The sequence below is a fragment of the Scaptodrosophila lebanonensis genome, unplaced genomic scaffold (genome assembly GCF_003285725.1).
Source record: "Scaptodrosophila lebanonensis strain 11010-0011.00,11010-0021.00 unplaced genomic scaffold, SlebRS2 tig00001415-arrow-pilon, whole genome shotgun sequence".
Classification (NCBI taxonomy): Eukaryota; Metazoa; Arthropoda; class Insecta; order Diptera; family Drosophilidae; genus Scaptodrosophila; species Scaptodrosophila lebanonensis.
In genome coordinates this window covers 3,129,449-3,136,447 of record NW_022060742.1, presented here as the reverse complement: position 1 = coordinate 3,136,447, position 6,999 = coordinate 3,129,449, and positions in this window count along the sequence as shown.

Sequence of the window (6,999 nt, the reverse complement as noted above, 5' to 3'; positions counted from 1 at the left end):
AGGAGGATAATGAACCCCTTTTAACCAGCTTGCAGATTGTTAGCCATAAATGGGCAAACGAAGGCAGAACAGTAACAATGGTAGCACTAACTAGTACAACAACAGCAAAAGAACAACTGACAGAATAAGCAATGTAATCAAATCATATCAAATGTCGTTAATGTTATCTTTGTCTTTGTTCCTAAACAACAGCTGAATTTTCAACAAATTAGAAATACTGTGAGAAGATAGAAGTACATACACATACATACTTGTATATAGTATATGTTAGTATGTACACGTATGTAGCACATACACAGCTGTCTCGAATAAATGAAGGTATGTGCGTATTGTGTGTGAGTATCTAAGCACTCTTCCTGCTGGCATGGCAATTTTGTATTTGAAATCGGAAGCCAGACGTGCAGACAAATCAAACCAATACACACAAGAAACGTGACTGCAGACTTTTCATCTCTCTATCTCTCTCTCTCCCTCTTACCTACCACTTGAGTGTTTCTGAATGGAAAGCTTAGCTAACATCAGAGCTGCCAGAGAAACGCCACAGACAACTAACTCGAAGACACATGCACAGAACCTACAAGCCTTCTAACTTTATTCCTACATGTGGTTTGTTTCTCTTTTTCCTTTTAGGACTAAAATATTTTCGCCAACAACCAAACACTAAATGTTTGTGGCTGCTTTAAGTGTATTAAAGTATTTTGAGATATTATTGGTTTATAGCAGAGTGGGGCACGAGTCGTGTTTTTGTTCGTGGACCAGCAAGACACAGTCTGACGGCAAAAAAATAAAAACAAAAAACTAGCAATTGTGAAAACTTGAATTTTATAGACATGCTATATTTCTATTAATTCGGTTTAAGTATATATATATATATATTTTTTTTTTAAAAGATAAAAGATGTCGACATGGTCGGATATTATTCGAAGAGAAACTGTGCTACATAGTTTCGAATGAGAGTATATCGATGAAGAAGATATTAGTTATGAAATAAGAGAAGACGCTTTAGCTTTATGATAGTTATATAATAAGATTTATTGAAATATTCTAAATGCTCTCATCATATACCTTTTAATGATCAGCAGAAGTTTCTCTAATAAAAAATGTAATAATTTAAATCAACAATTTGATAGCTTCGAACGGAACTAGTTGTCAATAACACTCGTGACTCTCTGCCTTATAATGCATACCATAATACCATGATTCATATGATTCAAATCGAATTTGAATCAAATATTTATTAATTCGCGGAATTAGTTCTGAATAACTGTCATAGTATATATAAAATAAAGTCATCAATTATATGATTCAAAAATATTCATTGAATGATTCATTTAAGATTGCTGAAGTCAAATAACTGCTTCAGAAATAAATATGTCATGATTTTCGATCTGTGCTTATTTTAAATTATTAATATGAAGTTTACACATATGCTCAATATTTTTCGCCAGCTCATGCAGATCTCTACTACAAGTATGTATGTACGTGAGCTGCGTTTCCATGGCTGTTTGTGTCGCATAATTTGCGAAATTCAACTAACTACAATGCGGCAACGATAACACGTTCATGATTTAAGGTAAATATTTAACAAATGTTTTATCAATTATTTTGAATGTGGTTAGAAAATTGTTTGAAGATATTTATATTTTTTGCCAAATATTGCGCAATATATTCACATACGAGTATAGTAAGGTGTGTGTTGAAAAGTGTTGTGTGCGTAAGGTTAAGCGTCTTAGCAGTGCCTTTGGGAAATCAGATTAGGGTCACATTTCATTTGGGCTTTGTGAAATTGCTTGAAATCTTTAAGCTTTTTAAATCCCTTGATGTACAATCCAAATATGTTGACAATGGGACAATGCGTGGGAAATTTAAATCAAGGCTTGCATATGACATATGTGTTATGTTGAACGTGAAAAGCACACAATCGAATCGTTCTTGAGCCATTCCATCGCTCCCCTTCTCTATTGCACTTTTTAGTGTTGAGTGCCAACGTCTCAGACAAAGAACTGAAAAGGAAAACTAGCAAACTATCACAAAGCCAATGCAAAAGCTCAATTTGCATAAAGCATTGCCAGCAACAACAACTACTTTTGTGACACCTGTCAGGCAGGCAGGCAGGCGGGCAGGCAGCTGAACAACTCTACACTGCACTCGCACATAAAATTCATTCATACATGTGTACCAACACACTCACACGCATTAGAAAGCCGAAAACTGAAAGCACTTTAGCTTTAAGTGTGTGTTTAGTGCTGCTTGTCATTGTTGCTGTTGTTGCTGCTTATGTCAGCTTTTTTAAACAATTTGTTGCACATGCTGTGCCTTCTGCCTGCCTCCTGACAATTGAAGTTTAAACACATGCTGCCAGTATAGCGCAAGCTTAATTTGATTACTTGATGAATACGAAGAAATTCGTATTAAATAAGAATACAAGTACATTCAAAACCAATGAAAACATCAAAAGCATTATATTAAATAACGAATATTTATAATACTTGGAAAAGTATAAAAGGTTCGCACACACACAACAAATAATAAACTTGTTTCCTAAGATATCTTTACAGTACAGTAGAAATCAAAATATATCAGCACAAAACGGGTTCAGATCCTTCAGAATAAAGTCTAACGGCTTATCGCTGATTGTGACTGGGACGTTTGCAAGTTCCATAGAACTACTTACATAAAATTAACTGTATTTGTTCTGTATTTAACGATCCTACAAATGACTAGGACCAGGACATCCAATAGTTATTGGTTCTTGAAAAACTAACGATTTCCCCGCTGGAGGTCCTTTGATTTTTTTGTTTAAATAAAAACAAGTGCACTTAGTTGAATTGCAAATTGTGCCAAAATATATGTATAGTAAACACATTTGATTCGAGCAATAGACGACTCGAGGTAAGTTTGAGCAAACACGTTCGATCGGCAGCTATCGGTGACAGGCTGTGATCAATACGTACGATTAACAAGTGCTTGAAACTTTTCATATAATCTACATTATTTGTCCTTGTCTCTTTACAATTTAAGTGCTAACAATATTTCTTTTGAAATTTGTCTTTTTTTAAGATCAAGCATTCTGATTAAAAGTTTTTGTGTTTGTCAATTAATTTTATCGCCCACTGTGTACACTGAAATGTTGTTGCGAGGCACCTCAAAAAAATATGTGTAAGCCTAATACTTTATGCCAGCCATACGCCTTTTTTGTGTTTGCCAATTATATGCACAAGCAATTTGACCAACAATTTACAGTCATCGAAGCGGAAAATGGCAAAAACCGAGCAACAAAATATGGGGCTCTTACAACTTTTCGTTAGAGCAGCATGAAAGCCGCATGCAAACACAAGCCACAACAAGAAACAAACACTTGTACATACTTATGTATACAAAAACAAGTGGAGAAGCTAAAGTTGGGTGTCCCGACTTTAAAACACTCTGTACATATGTGTGGAATAATTGTTGAACTATAAAAAACTATAAAAAAATAACGAAATTGTAATATTAAAAAAATCTAAACTTCTCATACAAACATTATCCCGTAATCCGTACTCTTATAAGGAATACAAATTTGGCTTCTCTAGCTCTTATAGTCTCTGAGATGTAGGTGTTTATACGGACAGACAGCGCTAGAGTCGATATCGCTTGTCTCGCTGATCAAGTATATATATAGTTTGTGGGCTCTGCCACGCCTCCTTCTGCCTGATTTTCACCTCCCGCAAACGTAATGTACTCTTGTACATTTCATGAACAGAGTATAGCCACAAACAACAACAAAATACGTTAATTAATCTGCTTCAGTCAGAGCAAAAAGTAACTTTTCCTTTTGTTGTTGACAAGTTGCCAAAGTTTTCCGTACCGCCCACGAAAAGAGAGTAAAATAGAGAACAAAAAAATATATATATTAACAGTTTTTGTGCTGTCGTGCAGCTATTTTAAAAATGAGTTCTCTGCGCAAGGTCCAGTGTGCAACGGTGCGTATGTGCAACAATTAACTAGCTTAATTAAAAAGTGGAAAACGTAGCCAAGGCGCTAATGCGACGAGAGCAGCTTAAAACAAAAGCTGGGACTTTAAAGATTTGTGCCCCCAATCTTCCTTCGAAAGCCCATCCCCAACCGGACTCCGCGCTCATACCCTAAGTGATGCTTAAGTGAGATTAGATTTTGGCTGGTCCTTTGCACACAAACCGACTAACTGTGGCATATGGCACGCAATATGATGCGGCATGTTGCTGTAGCTGTTGTTGTTATTGCTATTGCTGTTGCTGTTGTTGTTGTTGTCATACTACGCATACGCCGCGTGCGCCAATTCGCTGAACAACAAAAAATGAAATGCAAATTTTTTGTTACCCTTCGTCATCGTAGCTCGCTTCTTTGGGATTTCGCAGCTGCATGAAAAAAACTCTGCGTATTTTTCCCAATCGCCCTATTGTCGATTTGTCTGTGTATGTGTGTGTGTGTGTGTGTGTGCGTGTGATGGTTGAAGCAATATGCGATATGCATGAGTAAGCGAATGACTGACGAATGGTCGCCGCTTTGGATTGCATAACAAACCATCGTCTGACATTTACATTGCCTTAAGTTGTCAGCGCTTGGGTATTTGCATGCAGCACAAAACATGATCAGACATGTTCCAAAAGCAACTATACGGATATGTATAGCAAAATCCATTTCAGTGGATTTACTTACCGGACATTTTAGCAATGATTGCAATTATTAAATTCCAATTAGCAAGACGAATCTGGGCATGTACATTTTATAATGCCTTGCTCATGCTCACGGAGCGCTGACAAGCACTGAGCAGCAAGCTGCAGCTCTAATGGGCAATGGCTTTAACGGCTTTTTTAAATGTATGAAGACCACAAAATTATAATTGAACTACCGACAAGAGAACAAAAAGCAGAAGCGCTGTCCCCGACAATCGTAAAAATCGTAATAGGTGTAAGCCGGAAAAAAAGACGGCTTGTCAAAACAACACGCAGTTATGGGAAGATATTCGAAATGTTTGGTATAAGATTCATGTAGAGGCTTGTCGGAAATTGATATCGTCTATGTCTGTAAGAATCGAAAGGGTCATCAAGAATAATGGGGAATATTCAGGCCTTTTAGTGCGCTCTAATCAGATCAGTAAAATAAGGTACCATAAGTAACAAAATTGCAATATTTATTACTAAGTTTTTTGGGCACACCTTCTTCCGACCAACCGAAATATTTGCATTTTATGATCAATCAAAAGCTAAGTTGTTTTTTATAGTTTGTAAAGCCTTTTATTATTAGTTGTTTAACTGAATGTGTATTTCTTCGGTTTTATGGTTCTTCTACATTTATTTTGTGTCCTTAATTAGCAAGCCCGAATCAAATTGCTTTAAAATAGACACACTTTTAAAAATTATACTTGTAATACTTGTAAATAAAGCAGTTACGAGTAGTTCGACCGTGAGCTTCCTTAAGGAAAGAAATCTCTCTTTTTTATGGGCGCATAACAAAAGCAAAAATACAAAACGAGAAGAACGAATCTGTCATTTAGGCTGAAAATACCTTCGCCAATTACGCTCAACTTAAAAAACTATTTATGGAGAAAAAACCATTTGGTTTGTATAGATTCACAATTGTGTTTCTGAGCTGGAACCTATTTACTTTTTTTTGGCACAGATTTTCAAAAATAGAAATCTATATAATAAGTAACAATGATAGAAGGACAAAAAGGTATCAGTTTTTGTCGTGAGTTCGTTGCTTAAGATACCAGAAATTTCAAAGGCCTTTAGAATAAACGGAAGTGCTTACGTCCTTAAAGCCGCATATCGTTGTCATGGTAAAAACAAACCAAAATATATAACTTTTTTTTGGCTCACACGTGATGCGACATTGATCGAACGAGGCGCAATTGCTGGCGCCAAAAATGAAAACAACAACAATGGCACAGAAGCAATAGCAACCAACCAACGGAGGCATCAGCATCCAAAATTTGCATAACAACTTCCGCCAATTTACGTTACGCAATTTTTGTCGTTCATTTGTTGTGGCTGCTGCTACTGCTGCTGCTGCTGCTACTGCTACTGGTGCTGATGTCGTCCGTGTTTTGGTTGTTATTGTTGCGGCTGCTATTACGTTTGTTGTTGTCATTTAGAGCGAGGCACCTGTTAGCCGTCGTTTATGAGCATAAATAATTGTGTGTGTGGATAGGAGTGTGTGTGTGTGTGTGTCTGTTTGTATTGTTTTGTCAGTGCCGAGCTCTAATTTGCATTTGAGAACCAGGGGAGAACAACACACATACATACACATACATACACACAAATTCTAAACGCTTAAAAGTACCATTATTTTTAATGGACACACACACACACACACTTATACAATTGCACACACATACGAGTATAAATACGCTTGCTAGGCAGGCACTCTTAAATTATTTGCTTAACGCTAAATCGCTTCATTCATTTGTAAATTCTTCATTCTACTTGTATTGCTATGACTTGTTGTTTACCATTTGGTTTTCTGGCTTTTAGATAAAACCAAAAAGTTCGTTGCCAAAAACACTGCCTTAACCTGAACGCTACATTGAGAACGCAATTGAGCAGATAAATTGCGGCCGAGTTCGAGGCACACTCATATACCAATAAGTGCGATGCCAAACAAACTGTAGGCCTAGTTTTGAGCTTCAACGCTTTTCAATGGCTGCCAGCGACTTAAAACACGGTTTCTATTTAAGTCAGCCAGCAGGTGATTGATGAACAAGCCTACAGGACTATTATGACAGACAGCTGTTCTTTGCACCAATGAATGCTTTCATTAAGTTCAAGTGTTTGAGGCGCAACCTTGTATTTGGCCTTTGATATCATAAGGAAGCGGTGCGCAAGAAATACGATTAGAAATACGTGTAAATAAAATCTATACTGTTTTCTAATTTCAAATGTATACAGTAGAAAAAAATTGAAAAAAATTGTTTGTCAACCTTTCAGCGGAAAAGGAAGGCAGGTTATATTGGCTAAAATATGTTAGCACTTAAAAAGA